Below are 16,450 nucleotides of genomic sequence, written 5' to 3'. Positions count from 1 at the left end.
TGCATTTTTATAATTAAATTTCTTCCTCCTTTTGGTTTAAACTATTCTTTCCATGTGTAATAGCAAATTTCGCCGCATATTACACATTATTGAATGCATTAAGGCGAATTGATCGTGACAGAGGGGAATGATCTGCTGCATCCGTCAACGATACTGCTGTCAACATGAACTCCGAAGTCCAAGGCGAATTTTAGCGGGACCGAGAAGTTCACCGATGGACGGCTGATGAGCGAATGGGAAGCGGCGATGGATTTGAGGAGTGTTGACTTGCCTGTATCATTGGCGGGTTATAGTTACTGTAATATTGTATTTGGGAATTTTATCGCTCGGTCCGGTAATCGAGTTGCTCACGAGTAGCTCGTGCATGAACCGAATTTCAAGAAAATTAATAAATTTTCCTTTGGTATTGTGACCGTAGCTGTTTATCAGGACAGCCGTCGTGTTTCCCCGCAGTGTTTGTTATACTTCATCAGAGAATTTACACGAAGACCAACCTTTTAGCAAGGCCGGCCTCGAATCCACGCCAATATTGACTCATCATTCCATCCTTCCAATTTCCGTCGGGGGTGAAAGTGTTGTGCAAGGCTTTCTGAACAGTTCCGATGGGTTTCCACTACATCTATCGGAGCACACGAGAGGTTTCCTGACACCGCGAGGAAGCAACAAAACAAGTAAAAACAAGTCGGGAAACCGGAAGCTGGACGCTTCAGGTACGAAAGGTTTTGTGTATTTCTTAGTACGTAGCATGTAATATATCCATATATTATGTGAGAGTATCCACTTTCGGGTGATATTTTACATTCATAGTCTTCAATTTTCAAAGAAGCAACAAATTTGAGGTATTATAACTTTGTTAGTAATAGCGCGATTTCTACCAAACTTGGTAAGATCATGCTCTATATTATAGCCTATATCACTGCAGAATTTCATGGTACTAGGCTGAATTTAAGAAGGGTTTCTAACCAATTACAAAAAATTGTAGTAATATACTATTATTAACTCTATTTAAACAGATATCGGCATAGAAGGTATTTCGGAGCCCAGGCACCATATAGTGGCAGCCTCCTGACTTTTTTCAGATTTTTCGGTTTGGTAGTTTCTGAAAATGGTCCCCTTAAAGAAGCGATCACTTTCAACCACCCTTCCAACGAATGTCAAAACTAAGATCGGCTTTGAAAAGTACTAATCGAGACCTTTAATTTGATACCCCACACTATATTTGATGAAAAAAAATTGTACACCCCCGTTTTGCATGTATGGGGACCCCCCTTAAATTCGACGTAAAAGGATGTAATTCACTGTATGCGTGAGCGTTCACAGTTCCCACCTTTCTACCAAATTTGGTGTCAATCGCTATAACCGTCTCCGAGAAAAATGCGTGTGACGGACAGACAGACAGACAGACGGACAGACAGAGAGACACACACTGCAAAGTGGACGAAAATCGTAGAGGCGCTAACCAAACTAAAGGTTCCAAAGTACATTGTACGTATCGTTGTTGCATTTCTTCTTGGAAGAAGATTATATTGCGACTCGGACGATGGAGAGAAATTATTCCCAATGACGTGCGGCGTACCACAGGGGTCTATCTTAGGTCCCTTACTGTGGTTAATTATGTACAACGGAGTGCTGACGCTACGCCTTCCTAACGGCGTGACAACTATTGGCTTTGCGGACGATATCGGGGTAATAATAGTGGCAAAACGCTTAGACGAGATCGAAATCTATGCAAATGAAGCGATATGGGAGATCAATTCCTGGTTGAAAAAGTCCGGTCTATCACTTGCTGAACATAAAACGGAACTAGTGCTAATCAGCAAAAGAAGGAAAGACACGACCGTGAAAATTAAAGTTAGTGAAAAAACAATTTACTCCCAAGAGTCGCTTAAATATTTGGGAGTAATGATTGACAAAAGACTCAACTTTAAAAAACACATTGAGTGCGTTGCAACTAAAGCATCTTCCATCGCTGTAACGATCTCGAGGATACTACCGAACATTGGTGGACCAAGACAAAGTCGACGTCGTCTTATTTCAAGGGTAGTTAGTTCCGTGCTACTCTACGCAGCTCCAGTTTGGGCAACCGTTCTGGAAAACAAATCAAACTGCGGAAAACTAGGAATGGCTTATCGACTAAGTGCACTCCAGGTATGCAGTGCTTATCGAACGACATCAGGAGAAACAGCATATGTACTGGCAGGGACAATCCCGATAGATATCTTGCCGGATGAAGGTCGGCGTCTCTACGACAATATGTATGCAATCGGTGAGTCTATTGTACTTCGACGGTAACTAGCACGGCGAGAATCCATCGCAAAATGGCAAAAGAGATGGAACGAGGCACAAACTGGCCGTTGGACTTACCGTATCATTCCACACATTCGAAGATGGATGGAAAGGAATCACGCGGAACTAAGCTACGAGCTAACACAGTTTTTAAGTGGACATGGAGGTTATCGGGCTTATCTTTATCGATTTGGACACGACGAGTCACCATGGTGCCCTTGATGTGGTTACGTGGCTGAGAATGCGGAGCATGTTGTGTTTGAGTGCCCAAGGTTTACAGCACACCGAACTAGGCTGGAGGCGATTGCAGACAGGCGCTTAACACCTGGAAATATAGTGGAGTTTATGTTGGAATCAACGGAGGCTTGGAATCAAGTGGTATTGGAGCTGAAAATGATTCATGAACAGCTAAGGCATGAAGAACTGCGAAGAAAGCAAGAAAGGGAGCGAACAATAATGCGCCGCAGTTAAGAACTGATCCAGCCCCACGATGCAATGCTTATAGCAGTCCCATGGGAAGAGTGGAAGAAGAAGGATGTGGTTTTAGTGAGTAGAAGTTTCACATAACTGTATGGCAGGAGCCAGCAGTAGGTTTTGAACCTTTCCACCTTACAAGGAAAAAAAGATGGACAGATAGACAGACATTGAACCGATTTTAATAAGGTTTTGTTTTACAAACAAAACCTTAAGAAGAGGTGTAAAAAAGGTGCTATTGGTTCGCTGTTACCGGCCTTTCGTCAGCGCGGCCTGTTGTTGAACTGCAGTGGTGGTTTTCCTGAGGGTCCGCACGCGGGGTCCAAGTGCGTCTTATCTCTGGTTTTCAGCGACGTGCTTCCGCTTGCCGGTTAATGAGGGAGTTATTAGAAGGCTCTGGGAGCGACATTGCATTTCACATTTCTGAAACCCAGAGTCGACGGGGAAGGTGGCTGGCCAAATTGATCAGAAATCGAGGATAGGTCGAATTTGCCTGTAATATCTAATTTTAATTATTTATATTTCTTTAAGAATTAATTCCTTTATTTTCTTCCCTTTTCCGTTTGTTTTTATATTTTATTTTCTTTTCGTTCCGATTTTGTTTACGGGTTTGAAAAATATCTAGAGCGATGAATTATAGTTAAATCTCTTTAATTTGAGGACTTCCTCCTTTCTTCCTCCTCCTTAACCCCCAAAACTCTATAAAATTAGGACATCATCCAGAATGATGGCCGGACCTCAGAGGCCACGTCTCAATAAACATCTGAGCCAGGGAATGCAAGGATCTAGACTGTAATCCATCGTGGATCTTCCCCCTCGATCGCGGTAATAGGCGCAGATAACAGATCAAAAGAAACATGTTCTGATGTTTGTCAGAGTAGAAATCAACTGACCTAGGATTATGGTTTCGATATTCAATCAGCTTTGGAGGCGAGATTAATGATATTTATTATATTAGATAAGGCAAATGTTTCTGACAGAAGCTGCTGCTAGATATTGACTGCTTGCTCTTTTTTAACTCATACATACAGGTTGACTCCTGAGCAAAATAATCTTTTTGACGACCGAAGTCAAAGAAACCAGCACTATCACTGTCTGCGATAGCGACCCGATAAGAATTGTACGATTAAAGTATCTTGGATTAATGTTCTCAGACAGTGATAAACTAAGATGAAATGGCACATTTCGGATGAAATGCCGCGTAATCCACATGCCCCAAAGAACGTTTTAAAGTCAAACTTTACTACAGTGGCCTTTGCCATGTCTCTTTCTGTGGTTCCGAGTGCTGTCTGGCTACCAAGAGCAATGAATACCGCCTGGTGGTAACGGATACGAAGATGTTGTACTGGGTTATTGGCATAAAACGGTATGTTTACGTCCGAAATGAGAACATCCGTAAGCGACATGGGATCAAACGTGCAAATTATGAGAGGAGCGTCATGTAACTCTCCCTAGCGAGAATTCACTAGCCATGATTGGGTTTAACATCCAACTGGATGTGAAACGATTCAAAGGCTGATGACAAAAACGATGACTTGATGGTGAGTTAGCGGTCTTTCGACTACACCCGGATCAATCCTATGACTGAAAAAAATGATGAATTTGATATAGACGAACGGACCGAACTCTGTTGAATATTTTGAAAAGCTCACCTGCTGACATTAACGGTCACAGCGGCCCTAGGGTAGGTGGCAAAATATCACAAGAGTTATATTCCACTGTAAAACAGACTTCCATTTTTATGCTAAGTGGGCTCCTTCAGATAATCCGCCTTTTGGGAGTCATTTTTAAACTATCTAACTGAAAAAAGGAATCCTTTGAGGCATTATAGGAGACGCCAGATGAGAGCGATGCCAGATGTTCTCGAAATTCTGCTATCTAAGCATGGAGCTTTATTTTCGGCAATCTTCTTCGCAGCTTGCAGGACTTCTTAAGTGGTTACCTCGGAAATTTAAATCGGAATCTATCTGGACTGTGGGCAGGTTCGTTTCAACTTAGAAACTTGTGAAAGGGGGTACTAATGATATCCCGCAGCAAATCAGGGTTAGAGATCGCTGGCGAGAGTTTACTCTTGATTGATGCCGTGACTGGCTTATATGCATCTCCCTATAGGTCTGAGTCTAACTTGCTGAAGTGTTCGGTTTCACTTCTAGAGATGGCTGCTTGCAGTTTTTTCCTCGTCTTACTATATATGTTGTGCAATTCTTCAGGCTCAGGCTGGTTTCTGCAACGTTGACTGTGCCTCCTGGCTTTAAGGTAAATTTTGCGAAGTTCATCGATTCCGGCATTCTACGAGAAGTTGGACATTCGTTCCTTGAATACAGTGCGACGTGGCAGGGAAGCTTCACATGCTTTTTGTATCCTTGTAAGTGAGTAGATCAAGGTCCTCACAAACAAGGCAATTTTGAAAATAAGATCTTAGCTAAAAGACGCTGGTCTGAGGCTGGCAGAATGTGAAATTTAAGTAGTTTTAATTCTGAAACGAAGGAAGCAAACGTCGATAAAGATCGGAATTAGCGAACACAACCAACGCTTAAATACTCTAAGAGTCATGGTGGACCAAAGACTAAAATTCAAGCCCTTTCTTGAGAATTTGGCAACAAAGGCTACCGGTGTTGCTACGTTGTTGGTAAGAATGTTACCGAATGTAGGGCAAAGCGGTCGGTTCCTTATCTCGCGAGTTGTCAGCTCCATCTCGCTTTGTGCAGCCCATATCAATTAAGTGCATTGTCGTACGCTTACCGTACAGCATCAGACGAAGTAACATATGTGATAGCAGACATGGTCCCCATCGACATTTTGGCGGACGAGGGTTGACATGACCCTGTGACCTGTATGACCCGTTATATGCAATCGGCGAGTCCTGCACCAATCGTCAGCAATTAGTACGAAGTGAAGCCAGTTTGGAGTAGTGAAAAGGATGGGATGATTCAATTAAAGGACGCTAGACTCATAGGATTATTCCAGATGTCTCAAAATGGATCAAACGAACGCACGGTGAAGTTAACTAGGAACTAAATCAATTCCTAAGAGGACACGGAGGGTACCGAGCATACCGATATCGCTTCGGTCGTGACGACTCCCCGTATTGCCCGACATGCCCGATGATTCCGGAGGATGCGGAGCATGTTGTTTTTAATTGCTCGAGGTTTGTCGAACACAAAAAGGAGATGGAAATTGACGCTGGGGCGCGGTTATCACTCGGCGCTCCACAATCTACTGAGGAAGGAGGAGCTTCGGAGGAAAGTTGCAAATAACGACATGAGCCGCAGTTCGTAACTGGTCCTGGCTCGCGACATAATATCGAAATGGCAGTCCCGCGGGGTAAGCGAACGATACGAAGGTAATTTTAGAGAGAAAATGTCTCACATAACTGTATAGCAGGAGCCACCGGTAGGTTTTGAACCTTTCCACCCAACTGTATTCTAAATTGTAAAGAAAATTTGCTTAAACTCACCAGTATTTCCGCTCTTACATTAACGTTGGGATGCTGCAAAATAAGAAGAAAGTTCATGTTATAGATTTTCCGAATTACTGTGTAGTGTGGGTGAATTCATAATTAAATTAATTAATTAACATATTAAGCAAGAAAAGTAGGGAAACAGCTGGCGTTCACTGTTAGCCATGACTTCAAGCGCATAATCTCGGTACATTATTGATGACTTCTTAAATGACAAGTTTTGTATCTGATTGAGCCTTGCAGTCAAACGCCTTACGGGAGTGGGTTTTCCCAGAATCATTTCCTTTTTTCAAACCAATTCCCAAGCTTATGATATCAGTTAAGGTGCGAATCGTCATGTGCAACAAGCTTGCATCTTTCTCCTTGGAAATATTTCGTGCAGTTTATGCATGATTTCATAGAAATATGCATTGAGGGTCTGATTAGTTCACACGGACAAAATGTCACGATATTATGCAAATGGACTGGTTGCAGCCAAGCGAAATTTCCAAGTGAACTGATATTTTCTGAAATATTTATCCGAGGGTCGGTGAATACGAAACTCCAATGGGGGTAGGAACCAGTCTTGCATAGTTGATTATATTATTAAGTGTTCAAGATTGTTCGATTGGGACTGAAAAATACGCTTTAGATAAACTTAGTAACGAACATGTTAATTTAACGGAGATAATAGATGCAATCTGGTACTCTACATCACATTGTTGCAGATTGGCGGCAAACAAGGCGATGTTTCTTGGATATAACTAACAAGCCTAGCACTGCTGGCTCTCTACATGCCGACATACCATAGAGTGTCACTTTTCAATCGGTAGCACCATAACTTTCGGAAGCTGGACATTTTCACACACGCTCACATATCAAAACTCAAGGCTTTTAAATGCATATTGTTACTTACACCCCACTTAAAACCAAGTGAAATCCGAGTACTAACCAAGATCAGTCATGTACCTGTTGTGTTTCAACAATTCTACGTAACAATTCGTGGTTGGCATAGCACATAGTGTACACTTCAGATATTTGGGTAATTCATCAAAAAGTGAAACATACGAATCATTTGAGTACATGAAGAAATATATCAAACGTCCTAAACAGCTGAAAATTCGTGCAAAAAGATACTAACATAGGTGCATGCGGAGATAAATTGTGTTGTACTTTCCAGTGTCTACATATATCTACTGAATGATAGATTTAATGTCTCGCGGTTTGTTCTCGAAGATATTGCAGTCAAGGTTTTCGCGTAAAGTTTGAGAAAGTTTGTTTCACTTGTGCAATGAACACATATCTTACTGAGGTAATGAAACTAGATGAAATACCAAACGGAAATAGATAAATTTGAACTCATTTACGCAAAGTATGGGCGGTTTTGAAAAGGACAATTTTTGCAGACTCCATATCCATGCGGGTGTGAGCCACTAAAAGTTGCTCTTAGATGCATTTATTATCCTTGGATTCTTCAATTCATTTTTAGAGTTTTCTGGTTATCTTCACTTAACTGTTTTAGCATCGAAATTGTCAATAATTTATCTCTGAACTTGAATTGAATGCTAGATATGCTGCAGTCCATCGTATATGGATGCTTCTTTTCTGGAAAAGCAACTCAGTAGCTGCGAAAAATTAAACATTCAAACTATGCAGGGTACATTAAAAAAATATATGGTAAATGCATAGATACTACTGGCGAGCACAAATCAGTCAGTTTGACAAGTGCTCCTTCCCAGATCATCAGGATCAAAACTCTCAGTACTATTAGCGAAGCTTGATACCCGCTCCATTAACTGATTCTCTTGTGGCGCAGATAAATCCCGTCAACAACTGACTGATGCTACACTCTTGGCATTTCTGCTACAAGATGCATCCCTAGCAGTTTTTGTTGATGCCTCTGATATCCCAGTAGGTGCTGTTCTTCACCAAAAGGTGAATCAGGTATGCCGTTGAGCTTCTTCTCTAAGAAGTTGAACTCCGCTTCGCGGAACTACAGTACGTACGATCGAGAACTGCTCGCTGCGTACTTGAGCATTAAATACTTCCGCTTCTCCCCAGAAAGCAGGGAGTTCACAGTGTTCGCGGACTATAAGCCTCACACGTATGCTTTGAAACAAAAGCCCGACAAAGCGTACCCTCGTCAGCTTTGATACCTGAGCTTTATAAGCCAGTTTATGTCAGACATCCAGCACCTGTCCGGCAAGGACAACATAGTTGTTGACGCTTTGTGTCGTGTCTCCGAGGTTAAGATCCCCGCCGCACTCGAATTTTCGGCTCTCGCCAAGGCGCAGGAGGTTGACGCAGTACTTCAGAGCCTCAAATCCAACCCCAAATACAAATTTCGGGAGTTGCCCATCTTCGGCTCGAACCTCTCTCTCTGCTGCGAAGACTCGGAAAAGGGACCCCGGCCATACATTCCAGTCACCTTTCGCAAGGAAGTGTTCCCCGCGGTTTACGACTTAGCGCATCCAGGCAGCAGGACAACAAACCGGTTAGTCACCGAAAAACACTTCTGGCTATGAATAAGGATGTCAACTCCTGGGCCAGAGAGTGCATAGCATGCCAGAAGTGTAAAGTCACCAAGCATGTAAGGAAAGAAGTGGGCTCATTCCCCCGCACTACCGAGCGGTTCCACATCATACACCTCGACATAGTAGGCCATTTGCGAGATTCACACGGTTTCAAGTATTGCCTTACAATCATCGACAGGTTTACATGGTGGCCTGAGGCAATACCTCTCAAGGAGATTACGGCGCAATCTTGTGCCGAAGCCCTCGCTTTGGCGTCCCTGCCGTGGTCATCACTGACCAGGGAGTGCAGTTTGAGTCCGCCCTTTTCTCGGGGTTAGGCAAACTACTGGGTTTCCAATGCCAGCGGACTACGACATACCACCCGCAATCCAATGGGATGCTAGAACGCTGGCATTGGACGCTGAAAGTCGCCATTATGGCACGCGACGATCCATCCTGGACTCAAGTTTTGCCTCTCGTCCTACGTTCAACTCGCCGAAAGGAATTTGTTGCCAGCCCCGCGAAGCTGGTATACGGGGAGAACCCAAGGCTTCCAAGTGACCCGGTCTTTGACAAGAGATCGGGTCTCACAGAGTCGGGGTTCCTGTGCCTGCTGAAGGACAATCTTCGACGGATCAAAGCCACACCTCCTACTCGACACTCGTTCGCACCTGCCTACGCGTCAAAAGGCGGATGCTGTCCGGAAGCCACTCCAGCCTCCATTTGAAGACTCGTACCTTGGTCTCGAGCGGGGAGAACATTTCTTTCAGCTCGAGATCGGAAGACACAAAGAGGCGGTTTCCTTATCTAGACTGAAGCCCATGTGCGCCCCAAAACAATATCGCGTTCGCTTCGCAGAATGATGGAGAACGCAGTTCCGGGTTCGCTCGCTGAAACCCCTAGGTTTCATCTGGGGGCGGAGTGATGTAGCGCAGCAGGGTTGCCACCATTCGAAATTTATTTCGAATGTTGTTAATGCGAGTGGATAGATGACGCAGCCGGCGCTCTCCGTGGCTCATTCGAACTCGCCACGGCTAAAGCGCATTGATAGCCCCAAAAAGTTTACAAAGATGGTGGTGTAAGTGAAACAACGTGCCGTGATTGGCTACGTCATTTCAAAGGCGGTGATTTCGATATTGATGACTGTCGGCGTGAAAGAAGGCCTAAAAGTTTCAAAGACGCTCATTTCTAGATAAGGATGCATGTCAAAAACAAGCAGAGCTTATTTCAGCATTAGTAGTTACTCGCCAAGCGATTTCCAGGGAATTGCATGCATTGGGAAAGATTCTGCATGATTTGGAGCCAAGAGATGTTGGGCGCCGTTTTGTCACCTGTGAACAAAAGCTTCCACAAACAAAAAAGAAGGGTTTTCTTCATAGCATCCTAACCGATGATGGAAAATGGATTCATAACAGCAACTTAAAAAAAAAACAAGAATTTCGTGAGAATTGCCGGTCATGCTTCTACGTCGTCGGCTTGGTGGAATATTCACGTTTCGAAGATTGTGCTGGTACTCCGACATCAAGTGGATGCGGAGTTCACCTCAAACAAAATACAATTAAATTCTACTTGGAAATGCTCAAATGGAAAGTCCAGGCTCACCTGCTATATTCTCCAGATATTATTCTTTCCAATCATTACTTAATTCGTTCGGTGGAACGTGGTCTGACTGGTCACCAGTTCCACTGATATGAAGACATGAAAAAATTGCTTGATTCGTGGGTAGCTTCAAAAGACGGACACTTTTATTGCAACGATATTCAAGCTCTGCCAAAAGTGTGTGAAAAAGTTGTCGTTAGCGATGAAAATGTTTCATTTGCAACCAATTTTTTTGTCCAAAAAAAAAAGCGGGGGACTTAGCTGCAGACCTAATAGAAATCTCTGCCGTTTTCCCACCATACTGAAGAAATCCGCAACCTTTGTGAATTATGACCCTCAATATCGACTCCCTTTACAAATACCTCCCCAATCTCGAGCTCAATACTGACACATTCAGGAAAATCAGAAAAACTTTCCTCGTCTGCCTCACCCAAAAAAGCAAACATCCTCACAAACCACTGCTTCCTTCCAAAGGCCATCACTGCAGTCTACACATTTGCGACTAAGATTTGGAGACCATGGTCAGCGAATTCATTTCTGGACTTCAAAGAATCCCATCATTCTACCGCATTCAGCTCCCACAAAGCGTCTTCAACCATTCTTTCAGTCACCCCCAAGCACTTTATCACATCGAACATCATCACAACATCGATCATGATGTCTAAAGGCAAGAAACAGGTAAGTCCCGGCAGAATCCTATACATAGTCTTTTTTTGTTTGGGATTTAAGCTTCGGCCAAGTTTAAGGGGTGTTTTGCATTCAATATACAGAATTCCCATACCGTCTTTGCGATTACATACAGAGGAGCGATTGCAATCTTTAACCACTTTCGGTCAGTCTTCCCCCAGAGAAGAGGCGAGGCAGTTTCTGATGAGTTACTTTGCCCCGAAACTCTGAGTGGTCTTCCAATCTTAAAATTTTAAATCTTTTAAAAAAACTGTGCTCCAATCGTTTCTACCTTCTTTTCTCAATTGCCAACGTCGATTCCTCCATCTTCGAGCGGACCATGAAATCTATTATGAAAGAGCACTGTGACTCTAATTTCACATTTACCTATTTTCAGTTAGCTAACTTACTTTTCTTTGTGATCGACATATCAACGAACGTCTCAAATCGCAATGTTGTCTGTCCAGTCGCTCTCTGAGTGTTCTGAGTGTTGGCCAACCATAAAAGACAATGAACGGCGTCTTGCGGTAATGGAGGCAAAGATGCTACGTTGGACTAGTGGCGTCACACGTTTAGATCACATCCGAAATGAGGATATCCGCGATCGTTATGGGGTTGCACCGATCGTGGAAAAGTTGCGAGAGAGGCGTCTTCGATGGTATGGTCACGCAATTCGTGCAAACGAGAATTCACTTGTCAAGATTGGTCTGAACATCGAAGTCGATGGTAAACGACCAAAAGGCAGACCTAAACAACGGTGGCTTGATACGCTAGATGGGGTTTGAAAGCCTCGAAATTGCACCCAGGTCAGGCATTCGATAAGGCCAAATGGCGAAGCCGATCACGACGAGCCGACCCCGCTTGTGAACGGGACAAAGGCTGAAGAAAAAGAAGAAGAAGTTAGCTAACTTACTTAAACATTTGGTTGATCATATGCTTCTATTCTACTCCTTAGAATGGGCATTTTCCTCGCTATCAACGGAGGAATCCCACCTATAATCTGCCTTTCAGATCTACGAAAAATTTTCGATTCCATATGGCAATATGGACTCGCTTTTTAGCTTTCTGGAATCCGTAACATTCATCCGCATTTCTGTTAGCTAATCCTTAGTTTTCTAGACAGGCAGAACTCCCAGGCCAACATCCTCGTACATATGCCTAACTGATAAACGTCAAGGTTCAGTCGTTTCAGTCACCTTGGTTATCCTGCCCATTTTAAAACGATTTCTAACCCTGATCCAATCCCCCTCACCCCCCTAACGCAGATGACCTATTCCTTTACGTTTTCCTCCGGAAAAGTTCATTTGAATTCCTATTCGGACGAGATTTATCGATAATTTTTCCCTAACCTCAGAAATATGAGAAAATTGTCTTTGACGGCAAAAAGAATATGGCGCCGCAAATAATGAGGGACTCCGCCGTCCTTTCCTCAAAATTCATTGCTATGCCCATTCCTACTGTGAATAAGGTCACTTACTTAGGGATGACAATGGTCTCCCATCTTTCCTACGTAGGCACTGAACAGTGGTACTGGTGCCTGCAAATCCCTATATTCCATTCCAAAATAAAGAGGCCCAGAAAATTAAGTTGTCATGTCCTTTTTCTCATCTTCATTTTGTGGTGTGACAGTTGTACCTTTCAAAACCAAGACTCTGTCTGATAGAACGGGGGTTCCTCCAAACCATTTTCAACCAAATCCTATATGTATCCTGCCAAACTTCCTGCATAAATGCTGTCCTAATTAAATGTCAGACACACCCCAACCCCTTTATTGTCCAGGTTATGCAGATTGAGAACATGGAAAATGGTTTCTTCATACTCATCTGTTTCCATAACTACTCCTATCTCTGGAATTTCAAGGCCCCCTGTTCGATTCTTGGGGGGGGGGGGAATAGTCTTTTATACTGGAAATTACTCTGAACAAGGAAAATTCGGGAAAAGGACGGGATCAGAATTTTGTGCAAAATGCTGAGGTGTTCCCAAGCATACGTTTGTCAAGTTATGGGCAATGTCTCAAGAAGGAAACAATGCTGTGAGAGTAAGAACCTCGCTGGTTTCGGGTGGGCAGACGTCGATTCCTCTGAGGATACACTAGATTCCAATGAAGAGAGGAGAGAGAGAGAATGTGGTTTGCTGATGAGAAAACTTGAAAAATTATAGAACTCTCAATTCTTCTTGATATGTCGAACCACCTTTCATGAGCACCAGGACTAAAATTGAGAGTATCTTTCTGAGTGATTGATCAAATACTCCCAAAAGAGGATGTGGAAATAGAACAGAAGCATTCATGACTGTTTGATTTATAGTGTATCAAAACCGCTTCGTGTCTCTGTTGGAGTTCATCAAGGAAGTGCCCTCTCACCACTCCTCTTTGTCCTTGTTATGGACACCGTCACACGGGATATCCAACGTCCAGCGCCCTACACACTGCTTTATGCAGATGATGTTTTCCTAGCATCTGATAGCAAAAATGATCTCGAGCAACTTGTTCAAAAATGGAATGATCGCCTCATGCAACATGGTCTCAGATTGAATTTAAACAAAACTGAATTTTTGACGACCGATCCCCATGAAACAGGCACAATCACTGTCAGCGGTAGTGATCTGCCCAGATCTGAGCGATTTAAATACCTCGGGTCAACGCTATCAGCCAATGGAGAGCTGCGTTATGAAATTGCTTCACGCATTAACGCAACCTGGATGAACTGGCGTTCCACAACTGGTGTCCTTTGTGATCGACATATCAACGAACGTCTCAAATCTAAAATTTACCGCAATGTTGTCCGTCCAGTCGCTCTCTATGGTTCTGAGTGTTGGCCGACCATAAAAGACAATGAACGGCGTCTCGCGGTAATGGAGACGAAGATGCTACGTTGGACTAGTGGCGTCACACGTTTAGATCACATCCGAAATGAGGATATCCGCGATCGTTATGGGGTTGCACCGATCGTGGAAAAGTTGCGAGAGAGGCGTCTTCGATGGTATGGTCACGCAATTCGTGCAAACGAGAATTCACTTGCAAAGATTGGTCTGAACATCGAAGTCGATGGTAAACGACCAAAAGGCAGACCTAAGCAGCGGTGGCTTGATACGCTGGATGGGGATTTGAAAGCCTCGAGATTGCACCCAGATCAGGCATTCGATAGAGCCAAATGGCGAAGCCGATCACGACGAGCCGACCCCGCTTGTCAACGGGACAAAGGCTGAAGAAAAAGAAGAAGAAGAATAAATGTCGGACTTAGGAAGTCTAAGGTAGACTGTTTGGCACCCATCAGTGTTTTCTTGTGAAACAGCTACTTTGGGGCTCTAACGTTCACCCAAACCAATGAAACTACATAAGTGAAAGCCATTTCCACTGTCTGCTGGTTTGAAGTAATGCTTCGTTGATTACCTGGAAATACTGAAGAATACCTGAAGTGCCATAAAGCAATCGGGTGTTTGCAGCAGTAAAATAACTCAGGCGAACTTAATGGGCGGTTAATTCAAAACTACCAATTCATCGGCTTCAACGACTATTGGCAACCTGAACTGCGGCACTAAAACCCATTCACAGCTATGCAATATTAACTCCGAATGCAGAACAATCGAGTGTTTAATATCCATTACTGATCCCTCCAGCCAGGCAGCCCCAGTACAATAAGAACTATCAACAGTTGCCTGGTGGTCCCAGCCGTCCCCTCATCCGCTCCTCCATAACTCAGATCCGCGTAGTATTGCATGTCCGGGCAATTGGCCAACTGAAATTCACAATCAACGCGATACTATTCCATTGGAATCGTGCAATGGATGCAAACCGCAGACATTTCTAATCTCATTCATTCATTCATTCATTTTATTCTTCAGTTGATTCTGCAAATATTGTTAATGCTGAGAGCGCCATTCACGTATGCCTTGTGCGCACTATTAGCGCGTCAGATTAATACGAGTAAAGCTTGGCCGCCGCAGTTATTTATTGTGTTACCGATTTTACACGATTACATGATTACGTGCCGCCATTTCGGCTTAAATTATGATCCTTTTGAATTTTAAAGGGAAAGTTGAGAGTTTGATTTATGAAATGGGAAGAAAATTAACGGCATTAAAGCCAAGTCGCCAATAAAATTTAATCATTCATTAATCATTAATGAGGTGTTTGTACAAGGATCTGATTTGTGCATGACTTGAATAGTAATTGAAATCGAATGAACGGAAGTCACGGGAAAGTGATTTTTTATCTTTGGGAGCTTCCGTGGAAGAAGCTAGAAATATCTTGCGTGTAGAGGAAATGTTACCTGTACGCGTATTTTCATGAAAACCTTTTTAGTTCTAGTTGCATAATATCAAACTGGGCCTGCTAGAAAGTACAGATCAGATCATAAACAGATACCAAAAACTCAGATAGTGACCACATCAATCTAATCTTGATTAGTTCTACGTGGCATAAGCTAGCCAAATCGTTTGGACGATTTCGTATGTCACAAAGATGCGTATCTGTACGATGGGCTCAAAAGAGCGAAACATATCTGTCTAATAAGGTCTTTTCGTGCATTCAAAATCCTTGAGTTCTGTTTAGGAAATATCATGGGAAGCACTGAAAGCACTTCCAAAAGTTGAGTTGTCAATACCACTACCCAAAGACCAATTCTTATATATCAGCTTCCGAGCGAATTGATATTGACAGAGAGGAATGATTTGCTGCATCTGTAGGCACACGCGCATGTTGCTGCAACATGAACTCTTGGAGTTCAACGAAGTTCAAGGTGAGCGTAACCGCATGGGGACCGGTTCGTGGGTGGACAGCGGATCAACGGCCGGTGGGATTATGAGAAAGGTTTTGGCTGGCACCTGAAAGAGTGGTGAGAGCAGGACTGTGGGGAACGATCAAGGAATGTTCCTGGAGCGAGAAGAGGGCTGAAGCGATTTTCAACTGTGCCCATCCCGTGGGTGCTCAGAGGTGGCGGGGAGGAAGACGGGTTGGCAATCCTGTCGTCTGAACCAAAACGAAGTGGCCGAGAGGAACCTCCATAGTGATGGTACCGGGAGACCCTGTATGGCATTAACTTGCCTGCCGTGATGCAATAGGTGAATGCCCCAAAGACCTAATAAGGGCGATCAGACCCGAGTCTGGTCGGGGACTCATCTGAAATGACAATAGTCACGAAACCTTACCAGGGGTATACTGGTACTGTGGCAAATGGGATAGCCCCTGAATTCACATACTTGCGGTTGTTTGCGGTTGACCCCTAGTGGGAGCTTCATGGGATTGTGGTTGTGTTCAAGCGAACAGAGACGTTCGGGTCTCAGCGTGGTGTTGCGTTTCAATCCGGGTGCCGTACTTCTTGGTTCGGTAGAGATTTAGGCAGGTTTTGCATCTACCAGTATGAATGCTGAGCCATGCACTCGGTATAGACTGATACCGTCGTAGCTTGCTGCGGCGGGGCTCTGATTGTGGTCACAAAATCAATTCCTGTCTTAAGAGGACCGTGGGATTATG

The 16,450-nt window shown here is 43.7% G+C and overlaps 1 protein-coding gene across 6 annotated transcripts in view; it reads right to left on the bottom strand.

Annotated features, from left to right (window-relative positions):
- The window catches only part of LOC119647592 (rho GTPase-activating protein gacF), a 590,569-nt gene that overhangs the window by 281,873 nt on the left and 292,246 nt on the right, over positions 1 to 16,450 (bottom strand). For all 6 annotated transcript variants that reach the window (XM_038048610.1, XM_038048613.1, XM_038048607.1 and 3 more), the window contains one exon: positions 6,218 to 6,250. The gene's annotated coding sequence lies outside the window, so the exon portion shown is untranslated. The remainder of the gene's footprint in view (positions 1 to 6,217; positions 6,251 to 16,450) is intronic.

The sequence above is a fragment of the Hermetia illucens genome, chromosome 2 (genome assembly GCF_905115235.1).
Source record: "Hermetia illucens chromosome 2, iHerIll2.2.curated.20191125, whole genome shotgun sequence".
NCBI lineage: Eukaryota > Metazoa > Arthropoda > Insecta > Diptera > Stratiomyidae > Hermetia > Hermetia illucens.
Note: the sequence above shows the minus strand (reverse complement) of the source record. Positions and strands in the feature narration are given on the sequence as shown.